The following is a 22327-nucleotide window of genomic DNA, read 5'->3' as shown; positions in this document are numbered from 1 at the left end:
CACGTTTGTATATTGGCTGTCTGGATGTGGCAGGCTTGCTGGAACCACTCAACAACCATGCTAGGATAGTTAGGTTTTGCAGGGGGAACCTCTAAGGTGAGGCCTGGGTACATTTTATAGTAAATGCAGTACTGGTACCAGTTTGGATTTATTATTCTAAATTGTTTGATACCAAACAACCCAGGGCTCAGAGTAGCCACTATGTAGCTGGAGAATGCGTGTTGACCAGTGTTCAACACATATATTAAAATTGTGCCCTCACATACAGTATGGTGCACCCTGCCTTAGGGTTGGAAGGCCTGCTAGAGTGGTGAGTTACCCATAACATATGCAGTGTAGGTTGGACAGGGCACACAGGGAGTGTGCCAGGTCGAGTTTGTATTTTAGGTTTGCACCAGGACACTCAACCTGCTATGGCAGTGCTGGGTGCATCTGGATGCATGGCCCTTGAGGGTGGCACTATCAGTGCTGCTGCCCTCAGGGGCTTACCTATAGTACCACATGCCCTGGGCACCTAAGTACCTTTTACTAGGGACTTATAGTGGTAGTTAAAGTTGTAACGCAATACTTTTACAATTTCTAAGGGAAAGAACACTGGCGCTGGGAACCTGGTTAGCAGGATCCCAGTGCACTCCAGTCCAAGTTGCATTCAGAAACCAGGCAAAAAGTGTGTGTGGGGGGGGTACTGCAACAAGGTGCCAGTTTCCCACACCCAGGCGACAGACTAGAGCCAGAAACATTTTTTCCCCAGTACGTCTGCCTGTTGAAAGAAGGAATTGCGCAACTCCGTCCCGACATCGTCCACTGGATATGACGTTGATGGAGTCCGTATAATCCCCTCTCTGACACACCAACATCAGGTACCTTATGGAGCACCACAACCCAGAGGAGTGTGGCTCCTGTCGTCGTCTTCGGCCGTAGGCGCAAAGAAAATATTGCATGAAGATATTGGTGCCATGATTGGCAGAGGCCCGCATCGTTGATCTCCTTCAAGGTCCCAGGGGGCAATCACGGGCCAATCCAGGAGCAGTTCCCATGAAGGTCTATTGCTTTTGACGTTGAGGGAGAAGACCTCGAAACACAAATGGTGAAAAGCGACTTCATCGAGTATGTCAGGCGTCTCTGACACCATCTTCCAGCATTCACCTGAGGAGTCAACACAGGACACCCGCGCCTCCCTGATTTTCCTGGAGCCGGGGGGGGCTATGTCGCAGATGCAGGATTATTATAATTCCCTTCATTCCATCTTTGGGCCTCTATCTCCCTCTGGTGCATTTTCCAGTCCCAAGGAGGGGAGAGGGGTCCTAACTGAATCCATGCCAGGGGTTTGTCCTCCGCATCAGTTAAGTCCTCTGGATCCGTACTCGGATGTGTCGTCTCTGGTGCACAGCCCTTCGGGGTTCCCACCTGTGATGCCAGAGTCTGACCAGCCACCACTAACAGTGATGTTGGCGGTGTTGATCAGTGCTGAACCGACAACGCAACGGGGCTGGATGATCTTGGATCTGGCGCCAGTGGCTCCGACCGGCTCTGACACCTTTCCTCCTGTTTCTTCACAGCCCCTTCCTGTTTTTCCTACGGGGGAACAGACTTTTGGTGGTGAAGGAGAAGATCTGTGGTTTAGGAACCCCATGGACGAGACTGTCCAGCCTTCTCTACAGGGTAATTGGCTGATGGAGCTGGGTGAGGTTAATGACCTTGAAACCCTACAAGCTTCAGACCTGCTTCCCCCGACATTGCTACAGAGGTGAGCTCATCTTTTGCTGAGGTGTTGAGGAGGGCAGCTGTGGAGGTGACCTCTGACCCCTTGATAACAGTGCTTCACCAGGGCCAAACAGGAGTTGGGCATGTGCTTTCCTATGGTGAAGCACTATATGTCCTCTTATTAGGGGCCTGGGCTTAGCCTGCTATGCGGGTCCCCGTGGACCAGTCCATAGCCCATAGACAATGCCCTACCCCTGAGGACCCTGATTGTCTCTCCCGACGCCCAAATCCAAGAAGTTTTGTGGGGCAGGTCGCTACTGTTCCTCTGACCCCAGCATTCCCTCCCTAGCGTTCCACCAGACAGAGATTCGAGATGGCTGGAAACTTGTTATTATAGAAATAATTTCTCTTCAGCCAGCTCAGCCTTGTGATCTTTAAACTCTGTATGTGTTCGGGACTGCTTTTCACATTAGTTGTGGGATTCAGCAGAGCGCCTGCTGCCTTCACTTCTGGAGACCCGGAGCGACCTTGTCCAGTCAATACAGGATGCTTGAGAAGCAGCTAAACTTGCAATAAAGTGTGGTTTGGATACCATGGACTCAGTGGGTCGAGTTATGGCTCAGTCAGTAGCGATGTGGCGTTGTGCCTGGCTACGCCAATCTGGTTTGGCCAGGCATAATGTATGCAAGGGGGGCGTTCCGGTGCTAGGAGGCCCACATAAATGGCGCAGTGAAAGTTAAAAGATTTCACTGCGCCATTTTGGTATCATTTTTAGCGCTTGCTCAGAGCAGGTGTAACAATGACGCTCCCGTGGTAACCTACGGGCCTCCTTGCACTTTGCTGCACTAGTGTTAAAATGTTTGACGCTAGTGTAGCAAAGCACCACAAAAGCGTCAGAAATGTTAACGCTATTGTGCTAACGACCACCATGGGCGCCGTATTGTAAATACAGCACAACCCTGGTGTCATTAGGTGCCGGTATGGGGGCGCAAGAAACATGGCGCATCATCTGTGATGCACTTCTTCTTAAATATGGGCCTATGTGCTCTGCCTTCGTTCTGTACTTCTGCCGGGTCCTCTTCAGCCTGACATCACTTACCACGGGGTCCGATGCTGAATACCTGTTCTAGGCCTCCCGTGTGTTGGCCGCTATTTCACCTTAACCTTCTTGTAGGTCCAAGTTGTGGCCTTGCTTTTCAATACTAGCGGAGTTCGTCACACCTGCTGTCTTCTAAGCTTATGATATCAGCGACGTAACTGTGGACTACTCAGTCCGTTAGCATTGGGTTACAGGCTCTGGGAGCCTTTACTGCAGGGGGTGTGTGCTGTCCTCCACACTTTCCAAACTCTCTTATATTAGTTCTCTCTTGCTGATTACTCGGCCCAATCCATATGTGTATGTATATATATATATATATTTTTTTTACATTATCATATTGACTACGGCTGATATATAAATATAGATATTCTCTTTTGTTGTTACATAGGCAATTATTTTTCTATTCCTCCTATGTGCGTTATACATTGAAAATGATCCCACAGGTCTTAATATTGTCTCTGACAGTCTATTCTTAGGTCAAGAGTTGAGTCTATACCAATAATTGCTGTAGTTGTCTTCGACATATTTCTATTAGAGCATTGTCTATACTCCTCCACAGGAGATGGATTCATGGATTACACGTTTTCTCTGTGTTTTTACAGAGCAGGTTCGGAGAGGAAACAGCTTCTTACGGCAAAGAAGCTGTGCTCGGTGGCGTTGCCTGTTGACTCTGGTTCCCCAAGTACCAGCCGAACATAGGTTCTGTTCATATTATCGGTTGTCTTTCCACACATTTTAGTTCCGCTGCATGGGTAATGCTATTTCCATACCTTCCCATGCATTTATGACTTACTCGCCTGTGGTCCTTCCCACAGTTCATATGGTGCAGAGTATGTTATTACGCACATAAATTCCAAAGAGCGTCAGGTCACTTTTCTCCTGTTCTAGACTGGCTTGTTCTAGTTAGGGACTTTTAGGAGAATCAGTTCGCAGACCCACCTCCGGGGATGGTATGACTTTGGTATCGAATTCAAAGGTAAGGAATCTGCGGGCAGAAGTCTCTATCAGATGAACAAGTTACTTTCCTTTGGTAACGCATTACCTGGTACAGACAGGATCTAACCGCAGATCCCTTACAGACTCTCCCGTCTTCCCCATTCTGCGAACTCGGTTCTCCTTTTGTTTCAAAGATTTCTTGGGATTAACATTCCTTCATTGGGATTTCGTAATTATTTAACACAAAGATGTCTCTTTTTGGGCACACTCTTTCTATACGCAGTTTCTATGAGTTGTTCTGCGTTTTTGGTTTGGAAAGTAGTCATGGAAAAAACTGCCATCAGCGCGTCTGTTGGGGAATTATATGGTAGAGAGTCGTGTGATGCCCTCTTCCGACGCGCAGACGCACTGGGGGAAACGTTTCCAGATCCAGTCTGGTGCCTGGATAAGAATTCAAAGGTAAGAATTCTGCGTCTAAATCTTGTCTCTACCAGATAATTTGTTACCAAAGGTAAGAAACTTGTTCGTTGCTGGGTTTTGAACGGCCCTTCTCAGAAGTTCATTGGTCACCTTTCAGTTGCCCACTGCTGTATTTCGATATTAAAGTGGCAGTGACAGGGTGTAAACTTTTCCAAGACAGCACTAAGGTGTAAAAATAAATAAAGTAATACTATCATAAAATGCCACATAATTTAGTCAACCTTGCCGTATAATTTGGTTTTCTCCAGTTTCATGATTCCAGTAGTCCTCGTCATAAGTTAGGAATAACAGCACAGCAGAAAGATATGTATCTTGATTGTATGCTCATTTTCACTTGCTTCCCTCCCAATGGCAAACTCCTTCACACTGTTTCTGCCAGACAACTGTGTTCATCTCTTAATTACTGCGTGACTGGAGCTTGCTGTTTCCGTATAGTGGAGGTGTCTCAGGTACCCCTTCTATTATTACATGCATAATATCAGCAGTCATCCCCTGTGACTCACCCCTGTCCCCAGTCACTGAAAGTAGCCCAAGGCATTGGGTTATAGATGAAAGGTGCACAATTGCACTTTGATTTCAAGCCCTGAAAGTTTCTATAAAATTGCTATTTTTTCCTCAGCTCCTTTTTTGGTAAGTTTCAAGGTGGTCCATCAAATGGGGGCCAAGAAAAAGCAGGGAACCCCAAAATGCAATTTCCTGTGCAATTTTAATAAGGATTTTTGAAAAGTGCTACAGCCAAAAAAAGTTGCCCTGAAGTGCATCAAGTTTGACAGAAAGGTAGATCTTGGTTCAGAAAATTTGTTGTTTGTGATTTGGTGGAAACCTGTTCAGTGGTTTTTGAGAAATGAAGGTATAAAATCTTGGTATATGTGGATAGTTGGGTTCAGGAGAGGCTCACAAGAGTCCCGCTGTTGCATGAAATCAAAAAATAAAACGATCTGATTGGCTGAGTCTTTTTTTCTATCAGCTGGTTTGAGTCCCATGGGAGCCCACGTTGTCATCAATGAGGTCATTTCATGTGTTGCAGTGATATCATCAATGATGTCACAGAACGTCATGAGTGATATGTGAGATATTTAGCAGTGCTCCTTTCATTCTGACGTCCTATGGTAATAATCACAAATCTCTTGCAGGGTCTGTGCACTTGGACTCTTCCAGCACCAAGGACTATTCCTTAAAATTAAAAGATGGCTTCGACAGTTCCAACTCTGCCAGGGGATTTCATGATGTATGTAACAGACTGAGATGAATAACTGCAAAGCACACCAAGGTAGACAAATATACAGGGTCTGTGTTATCTTTATTTTCCTCAAATGCACCCACAGGTAAAGGAGAGTGATTCATTATGAAACTCCCACGTCGAGGGGATCCTGTCCTGTGCTCAGTCTCCCACATGGAGCTCAGATCTGCTGCAATCAACAAATGTCCCATATTTTAATATCATCTATTCATGCAAGGATCCCAGACTAACCACACTTCAAATGGATGCACGGATCCTGACGCTATCCACACTTTATGTGGATGCACGGATCCCAACGCTATCCACACTTCATGTAGATGCACGGATCCAACGCTATCCACACTCACGCCTCATGTGGATGCATGGATCCCAACGCTATCCACACTTCATATGGATGCACGGATCCCAATACTATCCACACTTCATATGGATACACGGATCCCAACGCTATTCACACTTCATATGGATGCACGGATCCCAACGCTATCCACACTTCATATGGATGCACGGATCCCGACGCTATCCACACTTCATATGGATGCACGGATCCCGATGCTATCCACACTTCATATGGATACACGGATCCCAACGCTATTCACACTTCATATGGATGCACGGATCCCAACGCTATCCACACTTCATATGGATGCACGGATCCCGACGCTATCCACACTTCATATGGATGCACGGATCCCGATGCTATCCACACTTCATATGGATACACGGATCCCAACGCTATCCACACTTCATATGGATGCACGGATCCCAACGCTATCCACACTTCATATGGATGCACGGATCCCGATGCTATCCACACTTCATATGGATGCACAGATCCCAACGCTATCCACACTCCATATGCATGCACGGATCCCAACACTATCCACACTTTATGTGGATGCACGGATCCTGACGCTATCCACACTTCAAATGGATGCACGGATCCCAACGCTATCCACACTTTATATGCATGGACGGATCCCAACGCTATCCACACTTTATATGAATGGACGGATCCCAACGCTATCCACACTCCATATGGATACACGGATGCCGATGCTATCCACACTTCATATCGAAAGACAGATCCCAACGCTATCCACACTTCATATCGATAGACAGATCCCAACGCTATCCACACTTCATATGGATACACGGATCCCAACACTATCCACTCTGCATCCAGATACACAGATCCCAATGATATCCACACTTCATATAGATGCACGGATCCCAACGCTTTCCATACTTCATATGGATAGACGGATTCCAACGCTATTCACACCTCATGTGGATACATGGATCCCAACGCTATCCACACTTCATATGGATGCACGGATCCCAACGCTATCCACACTTCATGTGGATGCACGGATCCCGACGCTATCCACACTTTATATGGACACATGGATCCCAAGGCTATCCACACTTCATATGGATACACGGATCCCGATGCTATCCACACTCCATATGGATACACGGATCCCGACGCTATCCACACTTCATATGGATACACGGATCCCGATGCTATCCACACTCCATATGGATACACGGATCCCAACGCTATCCACACTTTATGTGAATGCACGGATCCCAACGCTATCCACACTTCATATGGATGCACGGATCCCGATGCTATCCACACTTCATATGGATACACGGATCCCAATGCTATTCACACTTCATATGGATGCACGGATCCCAACGCTATCCACACTTCATATGGATGCACGGATCCCGACACTATCCACACTTCATATGGATGCACGGATCCCGATGCTATCCACACTTCATATGGATACACGGATCCCAACGCTATCCACACTTCATATGGATGCACGGATCCCAACGCTATCCACACTTCATATGGATGCACGGATCCCGATGCTATCCACACTTCATATGGATGCACAGATCCCAACGCTATCCACACTCCATATGCATGCACGGATCCCAACACTATCCACACTTTATGTGGATGCACGGATCCTGACGCTATCCACACTTCAAATGGATGCACGGATCCCAACGCTATCCACACTTTATATGCATGGACGGATCCCAACGCTATCCACACTTTATATGCATGGACGGATCCCAACGCTATCCACACTCCATATGGATACACGGATGCCGACGCTATCCACACTTCATATCGAAAGACAGATCCCAACGCTATCCACACTTCATATCGATAGACAGATCCCAACGCTATCCACACTTCATATGGATACACGGATCCCAACACTATCCACTCTGCATCCAGATACACAGATCCCAATGATATCCACACTTCATATGGATGCACGGATCCCAACGCTTTCCATACTTCATATGGATAGACGGATTCCAACGCTATTCACACCTCATGTGGATACATGGATCCCAACGCTATCCACACTTCATATGGATGCACGGATCCCAACGCTATCCACACTTCATGTGGATGCACGGATCCCGACGCTATCCACACTTTATATGGACACATGGATCCCAAGGCTATCCACACTTCATATGGATACACGGATCCCGATGCTATCCACACTCCATATGGATACACGGATCCCGACGCTATCCACACTTCATATGGATGCACGGATCCCAGCGCTATCCACACTTCATATCGATAGACGGATTCCAACGCTATTCACACCTCATGTGGATACATGGATCCCAACGCTATCCACACTTCATATGGATGCACGGATCCCAACGCTATCCACACTTCATGTGGATGCACGGATCCCGACGCTATCCACACTTTATATGGACACATGGATCCCAAGGCTATCCACACTTCATATGGATACACGGATCCCGATGCTATCCACACTCCATATGGATACACGGATCCCGACGCTATCCACACTTCATATGGATGCACAGATCCCGACGCTATCCACACATCATATGGATGCACGGATCCCAATGCTAGCCACACTTCATATGGATGCACGGATCCCAATGCTAGCCACACTTCATATGGATGCCTGGGCCCCAACACTATTCACATACATGTAAGGCTTTGACACTGCCCACTGAGCATACGCATGAGCACCTCGCCAATATACAGTCCACATAGAGATGCATGATCCCACCTTCAAACACTGCACAGACATACATGGCTCTGATACTAGCCACTCTGTACACAGAGGCAAGATCTGGGCACCGTGCACATGGCTGTACAATCCTGCAACTATTCACTGCACACAGATGTAGGGCTCTGAAGGTGTCCACCCTGCAGGCTGCGCACACAAATAACTTCTTCATCAGTCTCCTCTGCTGAGTGCCCGGCTTCAGTTTATAACTCATTACTGTGAGTGATCAGTGATGCCTTGTTCCTCATTTTAAGACCTGGTCTGTAAACTGAGGGGCTCACAATCTTTTGGTACACGGCAGTGCTGCAAGCCTTCTTGAAATGAATAAAAAATAACTTATTGCTAAATAAGGTACAGAGGTTAATGAGTCTAAAGATCTGAATTTAAAAATCTACACTTCGAACCAAAAGCAAAAATATGTACTTTAAAGATAAATTACAATCAATCAAAATAAATGGTAAGATATCCGAAATGCAATTTCATCTGCTTAAAGAATCTCAAAAGTTTCCACTGCAGTCTCCCATCCACCAACCAAGGGCACCATTAGCAACAAGAAAACTGAAGTTCCCGTGGAAGCCGGACGGGGGCGACAGAGGACTGAATTCTGGAGCAGCAACAAACAGGCCACAAGTTCCTCCCTCTGCCAGGGGCGGAGGCTGCTGGAGCCCAGAGATGGACGCCTCTTCAATAGCTAATGACGTCCTCTCTTTGCCGAGGTGGCTGATGGACGTTTCCAAACCCAGGTCTTGGACCTGTAAAAAGAAATGAAAAAGAATGAGGATCAAACACTTCTGTAGCAAGAGCGCCGTTCTCAGCCAGGCACAGATTATAACAAGACAAAAGTGAATATGCTGAATATGACTGAAAACCACTGTCTTCCAGTTCTTCTCGGTGTCCAGCCCCCAGAGGATGCTGCGAGTAAGAAACTTTAACAGATCCATCTATTCACAGATGCAGTGTCTGAGCGCACAAAACACAAATTAAAAGCAGGTAGTTTCTCTCTTCCAAAGCACAACACCCTGTGGGGATATTTAGGGGCAGATTTATAATCCCTTAGTGCCTCCTTGCGCCACTTTAGTGTCATTTTAGTTTTATGTTACACGAGACCAAAATGCTAGCGCCATATTTACAAAGTGGCGCGATGCATGCATTCCACCATTTTGTAACCCTCTCCGCTGTTATGCCTGTGCCAGGCATAATGTACGCAAAGAGGGCGTTCCCCCGTTAGTGGGCCGAAAAAATGGCGCAAGAAATCTAAGAGGTTTCCCTGCGTCATTTTGTACGCCACTTTTAACACCTGCTCAGAACAGGTGTTAAAAGGGGGGGCTCCATAACTTTTAATGGGCCCCTATGTACTCTGCAGGAGTAGCGGCAATATAAAAATGATGCAATTCCCCCCTACACTGTGCCACGGTGCGCCGTATTATAAATACAGCACACACATGGTGGCTGTAGGGGAGCGTTAATGGGGTGCAGGGAACATGGCCTTAGTCTTTGTTAAACATAATTTAGCACATTACATGCAAGGTTTGGCTTAATGATATCAGATTTTGTGATGTGGCGAGTAAGACGGTTGATAACACACACATGATTTGGCTGGCAGAGCATCCCCCGTAGTCCTGCATCATCCTGCACCCACCGTGGTTGGCAATCCACACCAGACGTCACTGTGGACTCCCTGCCTCCTGGGTCTTCGATGGAATGGATCCATCTCTGAGCTGCGCCGCTTGGAGGTGATCTACGCGGCCTTCTCTACAAGAGGTAAGATGATGTGATTGCAGAATAGCCATCTCGGAGGACTGAGAACAACCCTCGCTGCGGGGAGGACTGAGGGAGCTGGGCTTGAGGGGAGGCCTTCATCACTGCCAAGAGTGCACAAAACAGAACTGTTGCATGGCTGCGTTGCATGTTTGTTGTGGCTCCAGCTGGTACTCTGCTTTTGCAACTTGTCATACTTGTGGAGTTCTCCCTCAATTCCATTTTCAGGTTTAATAATTTCTCTGTTTTGTCATCTTCCACTTGGTGTCTACAGTTACTTTTCCAAGGTGCTCCAGAATCCAGGAGTGTATCCAGGTTCTCCAGAGGTTTCGTCAGTACCTCTCTGTAGCATCCACTGGTGAGTTGTGATTGAGTGCATCACTCTCACCTACTTATAGATTTGTATTGATGGAAATGGCTGCATTGATTATCATCACCTCCATCCTTCAAGGCGTGAACCTGGGATAGTAGTTGTGAGTGCATCTTCCATTCCTGGTGCTGTTAACCCCACCCCTGACCCTGGCTCCATCTACTGAGGTCAGAAGAGAAGACCTCTTTCCCTCCCTTGTTTTCTCCTTTAGCTCCCCTCACAACCTCTCACCTCTCCTGTAACAATAAACTCAACTATAAATCAGTGGTTGACTATATGAACAACCTCTATGGGAGAAATATGTGTGCCTCTGCAAATAGTGCCTCCTAAATATCTGGGACACAACAGATCTCAACCACATGGAGCAGACTTGGATGACTCTAGGGCTGGTGGCAGCCAAAAGAAACATTGCACACGTGTGCGGGGTTAGCAAGCACCACAACTGGGGGACTGGAAGGAGACATGGATTGGTGCACGCTGGTAGAAGAAGTGGTGTATGGGGCCGTGGCTGTCCTCAGAAATGGACGACGGTAAGGGGGGGTGGAATGAACGTAGGTGAAATTCCTGCACCCCCGTCGTTGGTGCTGGTTCTGAAGTTATGCACACTCATCGCTCTGCATCAAATGTCACTGATGGTAATGTGATGGAGGTGCGGGAGGGGGTGGAGGCTCTGTTAGTGGTTGAGAAGACGCTTGCTTTAATTGACTGTGATGTTATACAACAGTGTCTTGCTCCTTTCTTTTTTGTTGTGTTCTGCCATGTCCTCAATAAAAAGATCAACCATTGTGAGAAAGTAGCCTCTTTCTAGCCTTGTTACCCCCACTTTTGGCCTGTTTGTGAGTGTATGTCAGGGTGTTTTCACTGTCTCACTGGGATCCTGCTAGCCATGGCCCAGTGCTCATAGTGAAAACCCTATATTGTAAGTGTGGTTGTTATGTGTCACTGGGATCCTGCTAGCCAGGGCCCCAGTGCTCATATGTTTGTGGCCTATATGTATGTGTTCCCTGTGTGATGCCTAACTGTCTCACTGAGGCTCTGCTAACCAGAACCTCAGTGGTTATGCTCTCTCTGCTTTCTAAATTGTCACTAACAGGCTAGTGACCAATTTCACCAATTCACATTGGCATACTGGAACACCCTTATAATTCCCTAGTATATGGTACTGAAGTACCCAGGGTATTGGGGTTCCAGGAGATCCCTATGGGCTGCAGCATTTCTTTTGCCACCCATAGGGAGATCTGACAATTCTTACACAGACCTGCCACTGCAGCCTGACTGAAATAACGTCCACGTTATTTCACAGCCATTTACCACAGCACTTAAGTAACTTATAAGTCCCCTATATGTCTAAACTTTACCTGGTGAAGGTTGGGTGCTAAGTTACTTAGTGTGTGGGCACCCTGGCACTAGCCAGGGTGCCCCCACATCGTTCAGGGCAAATACCCTGAACTTTGTGACTGCAGAGACACCATTTCACACGTGCACTATACATAGGTCACTACCTATGTATAGCGTCACAATGGTAACTCCGAACATGGCCATGTAACATGTCTAAGATCATGGAATTGGGGAGGCAATTCCATGATCCCCCGAGTCTCTAGCACAGACCCGGGTACTGCCAAACTGCCTTTCCCGGGGTTTCACTGCAGCTGCTGCTGCTGCCAACCCCTCAGACAGGTTTCTGCCCTCCTGGGGTCCAGCCAGGCTTGGCCCAGGAAGGCAGAACAAAGGACTTCCTCAGAGAGAGGGTGTTACACCCTCTCCCTTTGGAAAAAGGTGTCAGGGCTGGGGAGGAGTAGCCTCCCCCAGCCTCTGGAAATGCTTTGATGGGCACAGATGGTGCCCATCTCTGCATAAGCCAGCCTACACCGGTTCAGGGATCCCCCAGCCCTGCTCTGGCGCGAAACTGTACAAAGGAAAGGGGAGTGACCACTCCCCTGACCTGCACCTCCCAGGGGAGGTGCCCAGAGCTCCTCCAGTGTGCTCCAGACCTCTGCCATCTTGGAAACAGAGGTGCTGCTGGCACACTGGGCTGCTCTGAGTGGCCAGTGCCAGCAGGTGACGTCAGAGACTCCTTCTGATAGGCTCTTACCTGTGTTGCTAGCCTATCCTCCTTCCTAAGTAGCCAAACCTCCTTTTTTGGCTATTTAGGGTCTCTGCTTTGGGGAATTCTCCAGATAACGAATGCAAGTGCTCATCAGAGTTCCTCTGCATCTCTCTCTTCACCTTCTTCCAAAGGATCGACCGCTGACTGCTCAGGACGCCTGCAAAACCGCAACAAAGTAGCAAAGACGACTACTGCAACCTTGTATCGCTTCATCCTGCTGGCTTTCTCGCCTGTTTCCTGGTGGTGCATGCTCTGGGGGTAGCCTGCCTCCTTTCTACACCAGAAGCTCTGAAGGAATCTCCTATGGGACGACGGAATCTTCCGCCTGCAACCGCAGGCAACAAAAGACTGCATCACCGGTCCTCTGGGTCCCCTCTCAGCACGACGAGCGTGGTCCCTGGAACTCAGCAACTCTGTCCAAGTGGCTCCCACAGTCCAGTGACTCTTCAGTCTAAGTTTGGTGGAGGAAAGTCCTTGCCTCCCCACGCTAGACTGCATTGCTGGGTACCGCGTGATTTGCAGCTGCTCCGGCTCCTGTGCACTCTTCCAGGATTTCCTATGTGCACAGCCAAGCCTGGGTCCCCGACACTCTAACCTGTAGTGCACATCCTTCTGAGTTGTCCTCCGGCGTCGTGGTACTCCCTTTTGTGTCTTCGGGTGGACTCTGGTTCACTCCTCTTCCAAGTGCCTGTTCCAGTACTTCTGCGGGTGCTGCCTGCTTCTGTGAGGGCTCCCCGACTTGCTGGGCGCCCCCTCTGTCTCCTCATCCAAGTGGCGATATCCTGGTCCCTCCTGGGCCACAGCAGCATCCAAAAACCCTAACTGTGACCCTTGCAGCTAGCAAGGCTTGTTTGCGGTCTTTCTGCGTGGGAACACCTCTGCAAGCTTTGTCACGACATGGGACATCCATCCTCCAAAGGGGAAGTTTCTAGCCCTCTTCGTTCGTGCCAAATCGACAGCTTCTACCATCCGGTGCAGCTTCTTTGCACCCTCAGCTGGCATTTCCTGGGCATCTGCCCACTCTCGACATTGTCGCGACTCTTGGATTTGGTCCCCTTGTTTCACAGGTATTCAGGTCCGGAAATCCACTGTTGTTGCTTTGCTGGTGTTGGTCTTCCTTGCAGAAACCCCCTATCACGACTTCTGTGCTCTCTGGGGGTTATAGGTGCACTTTACACCTACTTTTCAGGGTCTTGGGGTGGGCTATTTTTCTAACCCTCACTGTTTTCTTACAGTCCCAGTGACCCTCTACAAGCTCACATAGGTTTGGGGTCCATTCGTGGTTCGCATTCCACTTTTGGAGTATATGGTTTGTGTTGCCCCTATACCTATGTGCTCCTATTGCAATCTATTGTAACTTTACACTGCTTGCATTACTTCCTTTTGCTATTACTGCATATTTTTGGTATTGTGTACATATATCTTGTGTATATTTGGCATCCTCATACTGAGGGTACTCACTGAGATACTTTTGGCATATTGTCATAAAAATAAAGCACCTTTATTTTTAGTATATCTGTGTATTGTGTTTTCTTATGATATTGTGCATATGACACCAGTGGTATAGTAGGAGCTTTGAATGTCTCCTAATTCAGCCTAAGCTGCTCTGCTATAGCTACCTTCTCTCAGCCTAAGCTGCTAGAAACACCTCTTCTACACTAATAAGGGATAACTGGACCTGGTACAGAGTGTAAGTACCCCTTGGTATCCACTACAAGCCAGGCCAGCCTCCTACAAACATTTACCTGTTAAAGGCTAAATCTACAGCAATACGTATGATTCAGCAAAATCTAGAAATTGGGAGGCATGAAAAATATCAACCAATTAGCAGCAAAAGCTTCACCGGGGATTGGTGCTTCTGCAGCTCCCTCAGCCTTGTAAGGATCAATCTATCCACAGCATCCCTGATGGTCCCTTTGAAATCTGTGTGGCCACAGTTCACCCCTCAACCTTGGTGTAAAGTTCCAGGTGAACCTCAATAATATCAAGCCTTTGTAGCCCAATGCCTGTTACATTTCTTGGCCACACAAACAGCAATTCTTTTCAGACAGTGGGAAGGTTGCTTTCATCCTGCCCGACGCGACAAGAGAGGTAGGGCCTGATGCACAAAGGTAAACTTAGATCAAGAGTCTAGACTTTAGCTCTAAACTTGAGACTTTAGGTCTAAACTTGAGACATTATGGGGGTCATTATTAATATATTTAACCCTCATGGAGGATGCAGTCTTAAAGGAATATCTGGAGGAAAATCTAAAAAAGAAGGCTTCATAAGTCATTGAACCTCCTCCATGAGGGCTTCAGTTTTCTTCATACTGAAACCAGATGGCAATCTCCTTTGTTGTATTTGGTATAGGAACACAGGAGATATAATTCTGAAGAATAGACATTCACTACCATGGATGTCATTTGCACCAGATAAAATCAACGTTACAGGAGTTTTTTCAAAGTTGAACCTTGTCGTTTGGACCCAAGAGGTGTGTGAGTGGAAGACTGCTTTCAACATAAGATGTGGACATTATGAGTATCCGGTATTGCAGTGTTTCCCAAACTGTGGATCACCAGCTGATTTTTGGGGGGTCAAAGTCCAACCAATGAACAAAGATGCCTTTAAATTCTGTATTTATCTTGTCACATTTGCTATGACAGAGGTCAACTGTCAAGCTATAACTTCTGACAAATTGTGGCTTATTTTGTAACATGCCAATCGGAGTTTACAAACTCCTCTCATTTTGCAGTCAGAGAAAGTAACGTGAATTACGTTACAATCTTGCTGGGGTAGAGGGAGTGTGGAAGGAAAGGCTGTAGGATTTAATTATTTAACACACAACAAAATGTAAACACCTGAACATGAACTGTACTTATTCAGCAGTTAAGAAAGCAAAACCGAAGCACGTTTTTGTAATTCTGAAGTGTGATGGAAACAAAGATTTTAATAGGATCCAAACAAATCAAGACACTTTACATTGTGATGCTTAAAGGATACATATTCACTGAAACCCGATTTCCACACATTGCTATTTGTGTACAATATAGTTTTATTAGTAAATCTCTAGGTGTGTACACATTTAGTGGCCTTTTCAATGGAAAAGGTGCTGACTGTAAATGACTGTGTGAGCACACGATGCTTTAGTTACAAGAAAAGAATCGCCCATCTCATGGCCATTAAAGATAGGTGGGTTGCAGACGTTTGTCATCCTAAAAAGTGTTTCATGGTTCCAAAAAGTTTGGAAAGCACTACTGTAATGCCATTCAGGCTCTACAAAGCACCCGTGCGTCCAAACATCTTGGGTGAGGTTTAGTGGATTAAACAACACTCCAATCCAGTCCACAGCCATACCAGAAAGATCATTAGATTGTCCAGTTCTTTAAATATGCATGTCAGGCACATAGGGCCTGATTACAACTTTGGAGGAGGTGTTAATCCGTCCCAAAAGTGATGGTAAAGTGACGGATATACCACCAGCCATATTACGAGTTCCATAGGATATAATGGACTCGTAATATGGCTGGTAGAATATCCGTCACTTTGCCGTCACTTTTGGGACGGATTAACACCTCCTCCAAAGTTGTAATCAGGCCCATAGTATTTTGTATTACATGTGGACATCATTCTGCCCACAGCTGAAAGTGGGCGAGTGCTTCAGAACTGTACCAATGCCTCTAATCCCTGAATCACTCTACCCATGTAGTTTGCATATTCTTTTCTCAGTGGTATGCATTACAATTTTCCAGAGATTTCTAAACTTCTCTCCTTCCCATCCCAGTCCTAATTGCGACACATTTCGAGGGGCCTCCTCCAACGTAGCATACATCAGAAAGAGAGTGTACTTACTCTGATAAGTTTTCAGGTGTGATGTATTGCCGAACTGTTAGGATGAGAATGTCTTGTAGTTGGTGATGGAAATGTACCCCTACCCTGAACGCCCCAGCTGCAACGATATCTAGGGTTCTTGACACTGATTTTGGTCATGGGCGAACACGGATCATGTGTGTTCACCATAGAAAGCCTACATCATGAATGATTGTCTTGTTAAACCAGGAGGGAAGCCAAAGCACCACCCTCATAGTAGTAAGTTGCTACAGTCTTTACCCAGAGTTAAGCTGCATGAGCAGGGTGATGGCAGCACACTGTGCTTTATACTGAGGATCAGTATTGTAAACAGGCAGTTTTACCTGCATTACTGGGATGGGGGCCTCCCAGCCTACTCATGTAAAATTACGCTGCTGTATTCTTAACCCACCCTTGGCCCGCATCATACTAGCATTCAGTGCTGTGCATCGTACATGTGTTTGCTTGTGTGTGCTTTGATGCATGTCTGCCTACGAGTAGTACAAATACATGGATGCCTGTGGGTTCCACGTTAAAAGCTCAGGTCCTTGGGGAGGCATGTGGAGGTGGGGAACCATCCCGTACAGATTTATGGATTGCCACACTCTTGAGAGCTGAGTGGGGCTCACACTGGAGAAATGTATTTCTCCAGTGCACTTCAAGAGGACTCTTGATTCCAGGAAAGACCACTGGTCAGTGGGGCATGGGCACATCTCAGGCAGAGGATGGAACTGATAAGGGTAACAATGTATAGACCGGGAATCATAAAGAGCAGGACTAGGGCCTTTGTAACCAACCCTTTGTTGGTAATATATAACAGTGAGGCTGACATCCAGGTGTGATCCTTCAGGCACTCCCAGAGCTTATGCTTGGGGGCTATCAAGGCTGGGGTTGTTCCTCCTGTGACAGTCTGCGTCCAGGATAAAGGGCAGGAGAGAGTAGTAGGTACTTCAAAGAAAGTACCACTCACCACACGTATTTGAAACAGAAAGACACCAAATGGCATCTGTGTTTGGAAATAGACTGTAACAAATGGAGATTTCGGGGATGATTAGGAGTTTGGTGGAAGGAAACACCCGTGCGCCAAACTCCCAACAGGGTGGTCGCCGCTGTGCTGGCAACATACCCGCCGGCCTCCTTACAACTGTCCCACTGAGCTGACTGGTGGAAACCAAGGTTTCCTCTGGTAAGCCCAGTGGGAAAGGTGCAGCAGCATTGTCGGCGGTTCATAATAGAGCCAACAGCAATGCTGCCGCACTCAGGGGGCACCAGCACCCTCGAAAGGCGCACTAACTGCACATCAGAGGCCTCCTGAACTTGTTCTCTGACAGCCTTTTCATGGTAGTTGAACCGCCATGAAATGGCTGGCAGAGAAAAAGATTGTAATCAGCAGGGCGCCGCCGAGTTCAGCGCCGCCCTGCTGATTACAACATGCACCACCATCAGACCTTGGGGATCTGAGATCCTGGCAGGGATGGTGGTAGGTTGGCAGGTCTGCCCATCATTCTTGTAAGGTGGCGGTCGGACCCCACAACCGCAGTGGTCTGACAGCCACTGCAAGGCTGACAGTCTTTGGACCACCAGCCTTGTAATCAGGCCAAGTCTCCAAAACTTTCAAAGGTCAAGCCGTCTACTGTGACTGTACTTGGACGTGGAGAAGCTTAGCAAGACGTCTGCCTTTTGTGACCAGAAATGGGAACCAAGGTCTGCTTGTCTCCATGCTGCGTGAGGGGACATCGCCTAGGAGAATTAAGCTGCAGTGCAGCCTTAAGCACCAACATCTTTCAGCCTGTAGAGACTAGAGGAGTCTGTGGAGAGGAGAGCGCCTGGAGCAACGGAGACCCAGTGGGATTCTGTTGAGGGGACCTCTGAAGCAAAGTGTGAAATTTACAGTCCTGAGTACTGTGTGGTATTCCATTCGGAGGTCACGGATGACATCAGCGTGGAATGGTAGGAGTAGAACATGCCTGGGGCGAGTCGAGAGAGACAGCGCGGAGTATAATTCCTCTGCCCTGTTCATGGTTGAGCCTTGTATCTCCAGATCTAAATAAACCAAGTTACCACACTTCTTGTGGACGAAGTGTACTTTGTTTCACTGGCGACGAGGGTGGGATTCTTTCAAGGCTCAACATAGTTGTAATTCACTGCGTTCGTCGAGACGCTGTTTGGAGGCACCTTCATTCTCAAAGGTTTGGCTTTCCTGGATGCGTGCGGCTTTTCAAGTGCGTCAGGACCGGCTTGAGCCCGGTATGACTTTTCTTTAAAGTATTCAGCGATGTCTGTGGTCTCATTAAGTTTTTTTTTGTACGATTGGTTCCTTGCTTTGGTTTGCTTCAGGCGCGAGGATTATCACCTAGGCAACCGTCTTCTGATGCGTGCCAGCCTCACTAACAGCCACTTCCTGACGCCTGTTGGTTTCCCTGGAAACCATTTCCTCTCGCACGCCCGATCCTTTGCTCAGCGTTTTGTTTCAGCTGTTGCCATAACAACTTGGCGAGCGATTTTCTACGTGGCAAACTCCGATATTTATGGAATATGGATTTATGATGTGCACAGCTTTCTTACTGTTTTTTACAACTTTTGAACTACTGGCACATCGCTGATGTACACAATTCTCTTACTGGTTTATACAACGTTTGAACTACGGTTTCATGTACTTTGCTGATGTGCTTTTCTTTAATCTTGTTAGATAATTACGTTTTATTGTGTGTTGTTTTTTTTTCTCTGTTCTATGACATCCTTACTTTGGGAAAAGATTACAAAGAGAAGGTAAATGTATTGAGAATTACGTAACGGATCTCAGATGTCTTGCATCATCCTGTACATTTGGGATATTAACTGATGAAAGAATCAGAGATTAATTCATGTTAGGTTGTCAAATCGAAAAAGTATGTGAGGAGTTATGGTTCAGAGATGAACCTCCTCTTGAGGAAGTGCTTGCCATTGCTAAGAAAATTGAGCATTCTTTGAAATGTGTTGATGCGATCAAGAATGATACGTCCACTCAAGAGTGTGTGGTTGCCAAAAGCACTGGTAGCTCTTTGGGTTTTAAACAAAAGGATATCAAGGGGTCCACTAGAGATAATAGATGTTTCAGATGTGACAAATTGGGTCATTTTGCAAATGATAAATGCTGTCCCGCTCTGAATGCAGTATGTTCATTTGGTAAGAAAAGAGGTCACTTCTCTTCAGTTTGCAAGCTAAGAAAATCCAAACAATCTGGCTTTGAGGTTAATACTAAAGAAAGTGAGGTTGTGTACCCTACGGATTTTGATTGTGGACAAATTGTCTTACAAGTAGGAACTGATAATTGTATTGGCCACTGTGAGAAAGTAGCCTCTTTCTAGCCTTGTTACCCCCACTTTTGGCCTGTTTGTGAGTGTATGTCAGGGTGGTTTCACTGTCTCACTGGGATCCTGCTAGCCAGGGCCCAGTGCTCATAGTGAAAACCCGATGTTTTCAGTATGTTTGTTATGTGTCACTGGGACCCTGCTAGTCAGGACCCCAGTGCTCATATGTTTGTGGCCTATATGTATGTGTTCCCTGTGTGGTGCCTAACTGTCTCACTGAGGCCTGCTAACCAGAACCTCAGTGGCTATGCTCTCTCTTTACTTTCTAAATTGTCACTAACAGGCTAGTGACCAATTTCACCAATTCACATTGGCATACTGGAACACCCTTATAATTCCCTAGTATATGGTACTGAGGTACCCAGGGTATTGGGGTTCCAGGAGATCCCTATGGGCTGCAGCATTTCCTTTTGCCACTCATAGGGAGCTCTGACAATTCTTACACAGGCCTGCCACTGCAGCCTGAGTGAAATAACGTCCACGTTATTTCACAGCCATTTTACACTGCACTTAAGTAACTTATAAGTCACCTATATGTCTAACCTTTACCTGGTAAAGGCTAGGTGCAAAGTTACTTAGTGTGTGGGCACCCTGCCACTAGCCAAGGTGCCCCCACATTGTTCAGGGCCAATTCCCCGGACTTTGTGAGTGCGGGGACACCATTACACACGTGCACTACCTATAGGTCACTACAAATATGTAGCTTCACAATGGTAACTCCGAATATGGCCATGTAAAATGTCTATGATCATGGAATTGCCCCCTCTATGCCATTCTGGCATAGTTGGCACAATCCCATGATCCCAGTGGTCTGTAGCACAGACCCTGGTACTGCCAAACTGCCTTTCCCGGGGTTTCACTGCAGCTGCTGCTGCTGCCAACCCCTCAGACAGGCTTCTGCCCTCCTGGGGTCCAGCCAGGCCTGGCCCAGGATGGCAGAACAAAGGACTTCCTCTGAGAGAGGGTGTTACACCCTCTCCCTTTGGAAAATGGTGTGAAGGCAGGGGAGGAGTAGCCTCCCCCAGCCTCTGGAAATGCTTTCATGGGCACAGATGTGCCCATTTCTGCATAAGCCAGTCTACACCGGTTCAGGGACCCCTTAGCCCTGCTCTGGCGCGAAACTGGACAAAGGAAAGGGGAGTGACCACTCCCCTGACCTGCACCTCCCCTGGGAGGTGCCCAGAGCTCCTCCAGTGTGCTCCAGACCTCTGCCATCTTGGAAACAGAGGTGCTGCTGGCACACTGGACTGCTCTGAGTGGCCAGTGCCACCAGGTGACATCAGAGACTCCTTCTAATAGGCTCCTTCAGGTGTTGCTAGCCTATCCTCTCTCCTAGGTAGCCAAACCCTCTTTTCTGGCTATTTAGGGTCTCTGTCTCTGGGGATTCCTTAGATAACAAATGCAAGAGCTCATCCGAGTTCCTCTGCATCTCTCTCTTCACCTTCTGCCAAGGAATCGACTGCTGACCGCGCTGGAAGCCTGCAAAACTGCAATAAAGTAGCAAAGACGACTACTGCAACTCTGTAACGCTGATCCTGCCGCCTTCTCAACTGTTTTCCTGGTGGTGCATGCTGTGGGGGTAGTCTGCCTCCTCTCTGCACTAGAAGCTCCGAAGAAATCTCCAGTGGGTCGACGGAATCGTCCCCCTGCAACCGCAGGCACCAAAGAACTGCATCACCGGTCCCCTGGGTCTCCTCTCAGCACGACGAGCGAGGTCCCTTGAATCCAGCAACTCTGTCCAAGTGACTCCCACAGTCCAGTGATTCTTCAGTCCAAGTTTGGTGGAGGTAAGTCCTTGTCTCCCCACGCCAGAGTGCATTGCTGGGAACCGCGACTTTTGCAGCTACTCCGGCCTCCGTGCACTTCCGGTGGAAATCCTTTGTGCACAGCCAAGCCTGGGTCCACAGCACTCTAACCTGCATTGCACGACCTCCTAAGTTGTCCTCCGGCGACGTGGGACTCCTTTGTGCGACTTCGGGTGAGCACTGTTTCACGCATCCTCGTAGTGCCTGTTTCTGGCACTTCTGCGGGTGCTGCCTGCTGCTGAGAGGGCTTCTTGTCTTGCTCGACGCCCCCTCTGTCCCCAGACGCAATTGGCGACATCCTGGTCCCTCCTGGGCCACAGCAGCATCCAAAAACCCTTACCGCATGATTTGCAGCTAGCAAGGCTTGTTGGTGGTCTTTCGGCAGGAAAACACTTCTGCACGACTCCCCACGGCGTGGGGGATCTATCCTCCAAAGGGGAAGTCTCTAGCCCTTGTCGTTCCTGCAGAAACCTCAGCTTCTACTGTCCAGTAGCAGCTTCTTTGCACCCACAGCTGGCATTTCCTGGGCATCTGCCCATCTCCGACTTGCTT

General features: G+C 47.6%; 1 protein-coding gene across 1 annotated transcript in view; it reads right to left on the bottom strand.

The window, feature by feature from the left end:
• Positions 1 to 5501: 5501 nt before the first annotated feature.
• LOC138301431 (saoe class I histocompatibility antigen, A alpha chain-like) overlaps positions 5502 to 22327 on the bottom strand; it is a 290409-nt gene continuing 273583 nt past the window's right edge. Inside the window, exon 8 of the mRNA XM_069241923.1 lies at positions 5502 to 9309. The gene's annotated coding sequence lies outside the window, so the exon portion shown is untranslated. The remainder of the gene's footprint in view (positions 9310 to 22327) is intronic.

This window comes from Pleurodeles waltl, chromosome 6 (genome assembly GCF_031143425.1).
Source record: "Pleurodeles waltl isolate 20211129_DDA chromosome 6, aPleWal1.hap1.20221129, whole genome shotgun sequence".
Classification (NCBI taxonomy): Eukaryota; Metazoa; Chordata; class Amphibia; order Caudata; family Salamandridae; genus Pleurodeles; species Pleurodeles waltl.
Note: the sequence above shows the minus strand (reverse complement) of the source record. Positions and strands in the feature narration are given on the sequence as shown.